The sequence below is a fragment of the Coffea arabica genome, chromosome 6e (assembly GCF_036785885.1).
Source record: "Coffea arabica cultivar ET-39 chromosome 6e, Coffea Arabica ET-39 HiFi, whole genome shotgun sequence".
NCBI lineage: Eukaryota > Viridiplantae > Streptophyta > Magnoliopsida > Gentianales > Rubiaceae > Coffea > Coffea arabica.
Genome location: NC_092321.1, coordinates 19,480,944 through 19,490,890, shown reverse-complemented (window position 1 = coordinate 19,490,890; position 9,947 = coordinate 19,480,944). Strand labels below are relative to the sequence as shown.

The following is a 9,947-nucleotide window of genomic DNA, read 5'->3' as shown; positions in this document are numbered from 1 at the left end:
TGTAACATTAATGATCATAACTCAATCTAACGAACTCAAATAGTTGCAGCTATTTCGTCATTAATATTCTAATTTTATGTCAATTTACTCAAATCAACTCCCACTTTTCCTTATATACTTTAATAAAAGTGTCAAAGTTGAATGGCCAATAGTACAAAAATAACAAAATATAGGCCGAACAACAAGTACCTAATTACAGTATTATAGCATCCATATAGCTTGCAATTATTTCAAAATATAATAAACAATATTACAATCTTAGATTCTTAAAAACTCTTTAGTGAAGGTTAGATGAGATAGTTCAAAACATTCATTTTCTATCTCTATTAAAATACCAGATACATTAAAGGTATTACATATATCTTTCACTTAATATTTTTAGGTAAGAATTGCTTATTATCCAAAATATGGAAGAAATTATTATCTATATACAAACTAAATACATGTTATCCCCACTAATCTTAATGTATAACGATTTACTAATATCATTCTTTTTAAAACAATATGAAGAATATATTAGGAAAAATAAATCATTAATGGGATATCAATTTGGTTTGGATAAAGACTCTCCATCACTTATAATCAATAGGACATACTCTCTTTTACACGAACATAGGGTAGACATTTGTCATAGAGATAGATAAATTGCATATACTTTAATGTAGTTCCAAACATAATGAACTACAAGTGCCACAACCAATATCAATAAACACTCTTATTAACATTATAAGAGATTTACTATATTTGTACTTTTTAAATTGAATAAGTCACCAACAATTATATCATTATATCGTTTAACACTACCAATATATCTTAATGATCCTGATAGACCATGCATTACCGACAGTGTTAAACAACATCTTCTATTGTAGCACCAAACTTAAATGTAATTGTGAAAATAACTTTATAACAATCAAACCTAAAAACACACATAAACTCTTGAATTTATAAACGTAGATATTAGCAAGTTTACTTGAATTGAGAATTTCCTGACTCCCACTATTTCCTTAATAATTTGACTAGCGGGTTTATAATAGAATATTCATTATATGATCTCTCAACTAGAGTCATGTTGAGACAATTACTGAAATTTTAAATTTCTCTTAAAAAATAATTAATCTCTATAATATAATGGTAACATGTATGATTCACCTTACTTTTCAACCCCATTATTTGTGTCAAATCACTTATTCTATTTTATCAAAATCAAGTATTTCTAATATAAAACACTTTTGCAACATATGACAGTATAGTTCATGAAAATAATCATCATTTTTCTAGCGTGCAATTAGCTTCTTTAGGAACTGATTATGTTAGGATCCAAGAGCGAAATAAACAACTATTGAGATATCAAGTGTACAACAATTTAATGACAAACAAGCCACAAGCATGAAAGATAAACGACACACAATTTTAACGTGGTTCGGCTCCATTATTGAGTCTACGTCCACGGAGAGAAACTCGTTCTTTATTATGAGGAGAAAACCCTATACAAGAATTCAATTTGAATCCAAATCCAACTCTTGTATACCATCTCTCATGTTCTAAGAACCCTCTCTCTCCCCATGTATAAGACTACACATCGCCTCATATGTGCCCTTGTGTAGGATGCCAACCCACATATTTATAGGGAATATTATTTAGCCAAAATCCAAATAACAATAGAAAACCAATTATAATTCCTAGATTTGTACAGAATAGGAAATAACTTCTAATTCTAAACTAAATAGAAAATACTTTGGTTACTGTTTCAAGTAACTAAAATCGATTACGAAATTAGTTACTTCCACACAAAATAAGAAATTTATCTAAAAGAAATTAAGTCAATTTTCTAATAAATCTCCAACTTGGCGAAAATTTCTTTTAGTAACCAATTGCCTTCAACTACCAAATAATATGGTACCGAACTACACACCTGAATCAATACAGTCCTGATACCAAATTGATTCAATCGGCAAATGAACATGTGTAATTACCACGAGTCCAACCTCCAGTTGACTCATGAGAAGGTGCCTCAATTCACCGTCTTCTTTTGCAAGATTTCTTCTCACCACCACTTGCAATCTGGGATCCCCTTCTGCGAACTCTAACCCTAATCATTGAGACAACCAAGTGATAAAATCACCATACTCCTTCCTGATGCGGACGAGACCCATGGTGTTCAAATAGACCCTGTAAAGGTGCCCCAAGACCCAGTGACACGAGCACGATCCAAGAGATTCAAGGAGTCGCTTCAAGCCTTGGTTTATGCCGTCCAAGCCCAAGAGAAACCGCCCATTGAAGGGATTGAGTTAGAAGATCCTGACGAGACTACTAAAGTATTGCTTACGGTTGAAAATGCAAGTGGTCAAGGTTCGAATGGCGGATTAGGCCGCAGTTAAGTGGCTACGCTGAGCTGTACGGGGGTCTCGCTTATTAGGGTTTAGTCAAGGCTATAAATAGCCTTAAGTCATGTTTTACATTCAGTTTTTGCGATATTTTTAATAAATTTTAGAATTTCGTCTTGCATTAAGGCAAATTCCTTTAGCTTGTGAAAGCTAAGTTGAACATCCTAGCGTGGCTCCTAGGTTGTTTATTGACTTATCAATCAAGCGATCACACTTGATTGTGGCATCCTCCACCGTTGAATTCGTTCTTGAGTGGTCCAAGTTGGGTTCAACTCCATCAATTCGCAACGTGTACTCTAAGATCCAATCTTTGCTTCCGCGTCTCACATCACTTCCCATCCTCAGGATTGTCTCGCCACATGTGGTTTCAAACACTCCATCTAAAACGAAAAACTCATAACTGTTAGAGTCTTCTTGCGCATGAAAATTAGATCTCTTTGTTTCTTTGGGACACGTGCCACACCATCCAAAAAATATAACCGAAATCTAAAAGTCACCGGGGTGAAATATCAACCGTTGGAGGTGTGAGAAAGTCTCCAACGATTCACGTCCAAAATGAACATTGGATTCCACCTTTTTCTTGACCCTTGAATCACCTGTCTAGATTTATCATCAAGTATTTTCATGCTTTTCGACTTTCCATCCTTCACCATCAATGCTTTTTGTCAAACCATTGAAACAAGGATATCACTCTTTAAATTGTTCAATTAGTAACAACTACCAATCCGCTTGATCTTAATAGTTAACCAGGATCCATTTTTGAACAACCAAACTCTTGATCCAACCATTCAATTTGTTGGAATCCAAATGCTTGTAAAGAGCCCAATCTTGCAACCAAACTCTGATATCACTTGTTAAGACCCAAGCGCGGAATAAACAACTGTTGAGATATCAAGTGCAAAACAATTTAATGACAAACAAGTCACAAGCATGAAAGATAAATAACACACAATATTTAAGCGCGGAATAAACAACTATTGAGATATCAAGTGCAAAACAATTTAATGACAAATAAGTCACAAGTATGAAAGATAAATGACACATAATATTTAACGTGGTTCTGCTCCACTATTGAGTCTACGTCCACGGTGAGAAACTCGTTCTTTATTATGAGAAGAAAACCCTATACAAGAATTCAACTTGAATCCAAACCCAACCCTTGTATACTATCTCTCATGTGCTAAGAATCCTCTCTCACTCTATGTATAAGACTACATATCGCCTCTTATGTGCTCTTGTGTATCCCCTGTGTAGTATGCCAACCCACATATTTATAGGGAATATTATTTGGTCAAAATCCAAATAACAATAGGAAACCGATTCTAATTCCTAGACTTGTACAGAATAGGAAATAATTTCCAATTCTAAACTAAATAGAAAATACCTTGGCTACTATTTCAAATAACTAAAATCAATTAGAAAACTAGTTACTTCCACACAAAACAAGAAATTTACCTATAAGAAATTAAACCAATTTTCTAACAAATTTCAACCTTAGCGAAAACTTCTTTTAATAACCATTTGCCTTTCAACTATCAAATAATATGGTACCAAACTACACACCCGAATTAATACAGTCCTGACACCAAATTGATTCAATCGGCAAATAAACATGTGTAATTACCACGAGTCCAACCTCCAGTTGATTCGTGAGAAGGTGCCTCAATTCACCGTCTTCTTTTGCAGGATTTCTTCTCACCACTACTTGCAATCTGGGATTCTCTTCTGCGAACTCTAACCCTAATCATTGAGGCAACCAAGTGATAAAATCACCATATTTCTTCCCATCCTCAGGATTGTCTCGTCACATGTGGTTTCAAACACTCCATCTAAAACGAAAAACTCATAACTGTTAGAGTCTTCTAGCACATGAAAAATAGATCTCTTTGTTTCTTTGGAACATATGCCACACCATCCAAAAAATATAACCGAAATCTAAAAGTCACCGGGGTGAAATATTAACCGTTGGAGGTGTGAGAAAGTCTCCAACGATTCATGTCCAAAATGAACATTGGACTCCACCTTTTTCTTGACCCTTGAATCACCTGTCTAGATTCACCGTCAAGTATTTTCATGCTTTTCGACTTTCCATCCTTCACCATCAATGCTTTTTGTCAAACCATTGAAACAAGGATATCACTCATTAAATTGTTCAATTAGTAACAACTACCAATCCGCTTGATCTCAATAGTTAACCAGGATCCAATTTTGAACAACCAAACTCTTGATCCAACCATTCAGTTAGTTGGGATCCAAATGCTTGTGAAGAGCCCAGTCTCGCAACTAAGCTCTGGTACCACTTGTTAGGATCCAAGTACGGAATAAATAACTATTGAGATATTAAGTGCACAACAATTTAATGACAAACAAGTCACAAGCATGAAATATAAATGATACATAATATTTAACGTGGTTCTGCTTTACTACTGACTCTACGTCCACGGAGAAAAACTCGTTCTTTATTATGAGAGGAAAACCCTACACAAGAATGCAACTTGAATCCAAACCCAACCCTTGTATACTATCTCTCATGTCCTAAGAATCCTCTCTCACTCCATGTATAAGACTACATATCGCCTCTTGTGTGCCCTTGTGTATCCCTTGTGCAGTATGCCAATCCACATATTTATAGGGAATATTATTTGGTCAAAATTCAAATAACAATAGGAAACCAATTCTAATTCCTAGACTTGTACAGAATAGGAAACAATTTCTAATTCTAAACTAAATAGAAAATACCTTGGCTATTATTTCAAGTAATTAAAACCAATTAGGAAACTAGTTACTTCCACACAAAACAAGAAATCTACCTAATAGAAATTAAGCCAATTTCCTAACAGATTACACATTCCCACATAAGCTAAAACATCTATATGTTATTATTTCAACTTCCTTAAGTATTGATAATATATCCCTATGTAATCAAAAATACCTATCCAATCCATGACACAAATGAAATTCTTGACAATAATGGATAGACACACTAAAAACATATATAATGATATTTTTAAGATTTCACTGTACAAGAATAAAGAAAAATTCAAACTGCTATATATTATGTCCAGAAGTTGTGAGGACTCGCAAAATTTACTTATTTAATCTCCTATTTCTAGCTTATTTAATTATTTATTTGGCATTTTACTCCGAATATTATTTTCTAAGTTCTTGAGACCTAATTACATGGAAATATAGTTTCGTTATATTTTTAAAATGACTTGTTTCAAAAATTAATTTCTGGAAGCTCGTTTAGTGAAAATAGTGAACACGTCTTTGGAAATCTTGATCGATTGAGAGTACAATAGGTTTGAAATATTGGAGACATGTACAATGGACCTAAAATAGGCATTTTAATGTTTAAATACTCAAGTAATGGTTAGTAGTACGGTCGTTATAAGAATTTCTCGGAGGTTTCGCGTTATAGCGATAAAATTGACGGTACACGTTTCCACACGCGTGACTTTATTTGAGGGACTTTAGACCCTTATTTCGGGATAATTAGGAGTGAATATTATCTACATGAATATAAATGCATTAGAGGTTTAGTGCACTGGTGAACCAAACGCGCGAGAAATCGAGCCATAATCGCGCCAAACGGCTCCTAATGTGAGTTGACTAAGGGGTGATTGGTGGCCACAAGTTAATGTCTTCTCTTGGAAGCTTAGAAATCTGATCACACTCTCTCTCTTGCTCCCTCATCTGGCCGAACAACAAACAAGAAAAACAGCTCAAGAGTTCTTCAAATTCCTCCATCAAATATTCACCAAATCATCTCCAAATTCAACCAAACTTGCACCACACTTAGATTAACACTTGAGGAGTATTTTGAGCTGCAAAAGGGAGCTGAAAAGCCACTGTTTTCTGGAGCAAAGAGTGACCAAAAATTTCTGATCTAGTCATCCAAGAAGGTAGCAAATCATCCAACCCATAGATCTTAGTTTTTGTAAGATATATTGCACATATAAGGTTGTATAATCATGTGGGTAGTCTTGTTTATGGTATAAAATGTGAAAGTGGGCTCTATGAACTCCCACTCTTGGGTTGTTGCTGATTTGATGATTGATAGTGGATATATTGTTGGTTTAGTGGTTAAAATGATGGATTAATGGTGCGTAATTGATAGAAACTTCATTGGGTGCAAGAAGCAAAAGTTTCTGGTTTTACCCCTGTCTTGTCCGACCATTTTTGTGCACAATTTTGAGGTTCTAATGACTTGATTATATTGTTTACATGTTAGTGTGGGTGTGTACAAAGTTTCGTTGAGAAATAACATGATTTGGTTGGTCAAATGAGTTGATTTCCAAAGTTAGCAAAACTGGAAAATGAATCCCGTATTGCCCAGGCAGTCATTTTGTATCGGCTATAACTCTTTACTCCGATGTCGAAATTGAGTGCCGTCAGTGGCATTGGAAACTAGACATTCCCAGATTTCCATTGGTATCAATTTCACGATCTGGTTCCACTTGAGTGAGCCACACCATTCGTTTGAAAATCACTGTCCTGTTTCGTTTCTCTCCAGGAGACAGGACAGGACTTGTATCTTGATGCTCAAAAACGAGCTGTTTGTGAATGGACTTTGAAAATGGTTTCTTCTGAGAAAATTCAGCTTTATGAGAGAGCTTTCCAACGCCATCAACCACGCCCAATTCCAAGTTTAATTGAGTGAGTTGTGGCCAAAGTTTGAAACAGCTACAGTGATAGAATTTTCCACTTGGACAGATTTGTAACTAACAATGATTTGAGACTTGTTTTCCAAAGCTTCTTGGTATAAATCACCTATCAAATGTACCTCGGACATATCTTAGATATTATCTACTGAAATGAACTGTGTTTGAGGTGTTTTATTGGCCAAACGTTTTGAAAACGGAAAAACGGAAGTCCAAGGCAGATTTGCCGAGGAATTTCTTGGGACTTTAGTGATTTCGTTAACCAACTTTACGAATGAATTTTCCTACAAAATTTGGTAGAGGAATAGCCCTTATATGGTAGGATAATACTACCAAATTTGGTGCCATTCCAAGTCTGTTTAGATGTTCAAACAAAGTCCCAAAGTTCATGTTTAAATCTGGAAATTCTTGATCGAGAAGGAATTTTTAGCCAACTTTGAGCTGCTATATCTTGGCGCTCAAAACTTCGATTCTTGTTCCGTTTGTTTCGTTTTAAACTTTGATTGTAGTTATAATTGATTTCTAAATTTCGGAGGTTAGTTCGTATTGTGTGAATTTTGTCGAATTTTCAAAGATGGTCAAAAACCAACCCCGAAACTGTCTTAATGGTCCCAAACAGCAACTTAGAGTCAATTTTTGAATATCTTCCGTTTGGAATCATGGAAAATTATCTTCTAAGAACTTTTAGTGCTTTTGAAGAAGTTTCCAACGATATCAAGCTTTCCAATTTTGGACCTACATAGTGCAAGATACGATTTTTCTAGGATTGACACCCAAAGCTGAAATTTGTCAACTTCTTAGAAAATGAGATTTTGGGAACTTGCCTTCTTTTCTCGATACCGATTGAACATTCTGAACTCGATTTCATGGAAAATATTAGTCTCTTTCTTTAGACTTTAAAACTTTACTCTTGAGCCTCGATTATTATTAATTAAGGCACAATTAATGAATTCTCCTTAGATTGTACAACCTTCTTTGATAAGTAGGGGTTCTAAGTGATAGTGTATAATAGTTAATGGTTGTTTGCTCAGGCACTCGAGGGAATCTCCAAGGGGAACTCGGAGCGGACACCTAAAACGCTTGTTTGAAAACTACTCGCTTGTTTTGACTAGGTGAGTGTTCCATATAGAAATACGTAATTGAATAAGTCTAGGACATGCTCATTTCAAGACTATTAAGTGTTAAGTACTATGTGTTAAGTATTTACCATACTCATGCCTATTTAAGCAATGTATACTTGCATTGTATATCTACATGAATTGGTTAAATGATTAACCATATCAAATGACCATATGAACTCGATACATGCTTAACTTGCTAGATTGTTTACTTAGTCTACTTGGGTTTGAAAAATGGAGTCGAGTGTGTACTTTATCGCACTCGTTCTCTTTTGAGATGAATAATTCATGCTTGAAAATACTCGAATAACATGACTTGGTATGCTAAGGTTGCATACGTCGTTGGAGTGAATCTCCTCGACTCTCACGTGGTAAAAATGGGATAACGGCCAATGATGGCCTATGCATATGACCAATGCTTGTCAATTAACCGTCAACCGTGAACAGTTAACCGTTAATCGTGAACCGTTTACCAACCCACATGACTACCTGATTACCTGACTATTTGCTCATATGATTTCTAATCTATATGATTATTCGATATCCGTGAATTACATGCTCCCATGAAATCAACTTGTATTGCTTACGTGCTTACGTGCTAAGTATCCACTTGATTACTTGATTATCATGAATCACATGTTATATGAAGTTGTCCATCATTGTTAGGCGAGTGTGTACTTTACCTCACTCGACCTATTCAAATGATGAATTTTACTTTTGTCGAATTACTTGGTTACCTGTGCATGTTGTAAGCTATAAGCTGAACTTGGGCCCTGCCTCGGTTACTGACCTACTCGAGCCAGGACTGGGCTCGGTCGGGTAGGTTGGAACCCTGGACAACCGTTTCGGTATACTCGAGTATTACCACTGGAGGGATAAGGTGATGGCCAGTCAAACCGAGGGGATCCGGAAGTCATAAGGTGCAGATGACCGACAGAGTTCCACTGGAACACCGTATCCTACAGTATATGTTTACCGTGTATCATGATAATTGTTTCGTGCTAAAATGCCAATATAAAATCCTGAGCTATGCCTGTAATAAGCTCCAATCACTCGTGAACTATACATGCCAATGTCTTGAACCATGATAACTGTCTCATGATAAATGTCTCAAATTACCCGTACCATGATTATCACCCCATGATAACATGCCATTGTGTAACCTTGAACCATGCATATGATATGCCCATCCTACTTGATTTATTTGAACTGTTAGAGTGTCTTGGAACCTCACTGGGCTGTGTAGCTCATCCCACGTTGTGGTTTTCTTTTACAGGGTTCGAGACCAAGGGTGCTCGTGAGTAGTACTAGAATGTTTTCTTTTGAAGACTTTAAGTTATATTATAACGGATGACTATTGTACCCTTTTCCATTGGGTTGTATTTAAGCTTGAAGGCTACATAATTGTAAGTGTGAGATATTTGAAGTACTTTAATTATGTATTGAAGTTACTTAAGGTATTTCGGGCTTTTGAATGATGGATTGTAGTGAGTCCTGGCGAGAGCTGGGCAGGCGTCCCGCGGATACCCTTTGGTTCGCCTTAGGGAGAAGTGGGGGCGTCACAGAAGTGTTCATTTCTTGATACAAATACATAACTCAAATTTTGTCAATTAAGAATTGTATATTCTTTATCAATGCCATCTATCAAGAATTATACACACAGGATATTCAAATTATCTCATTATAACTTTATTTTCTATCTTTTATACGTTTATATCTTTTTTTCTTGTACAAATATTTTTGAATACAAGAACAAAGACATTAAGTTTGAATGGTTA

The 9,947-nt window shown here is 35.5% G+C and overlaps 1 long non-coding RNA gene across 1 annotated transcript; it reads left to right on the top strand.

The window, feature by feature from the left end:
* Positions 1-6,050: 6,050 nt before the first annotated feature.
* LOC140009196 (uncharacterized) lies at positions 6,051-9,629 on the top strand. Its single transcript, XR_011816550.1, has 3 exons — positions 6,051-6,292; positions 8,083-8,163; positions 9,446-9,629. It is a non-coding gene; the product is annotated as an uncharacterized lncRNA (long non-coding RNA).
* Positions 9,630-9,947: the final 318 nt, after the last annotated feature.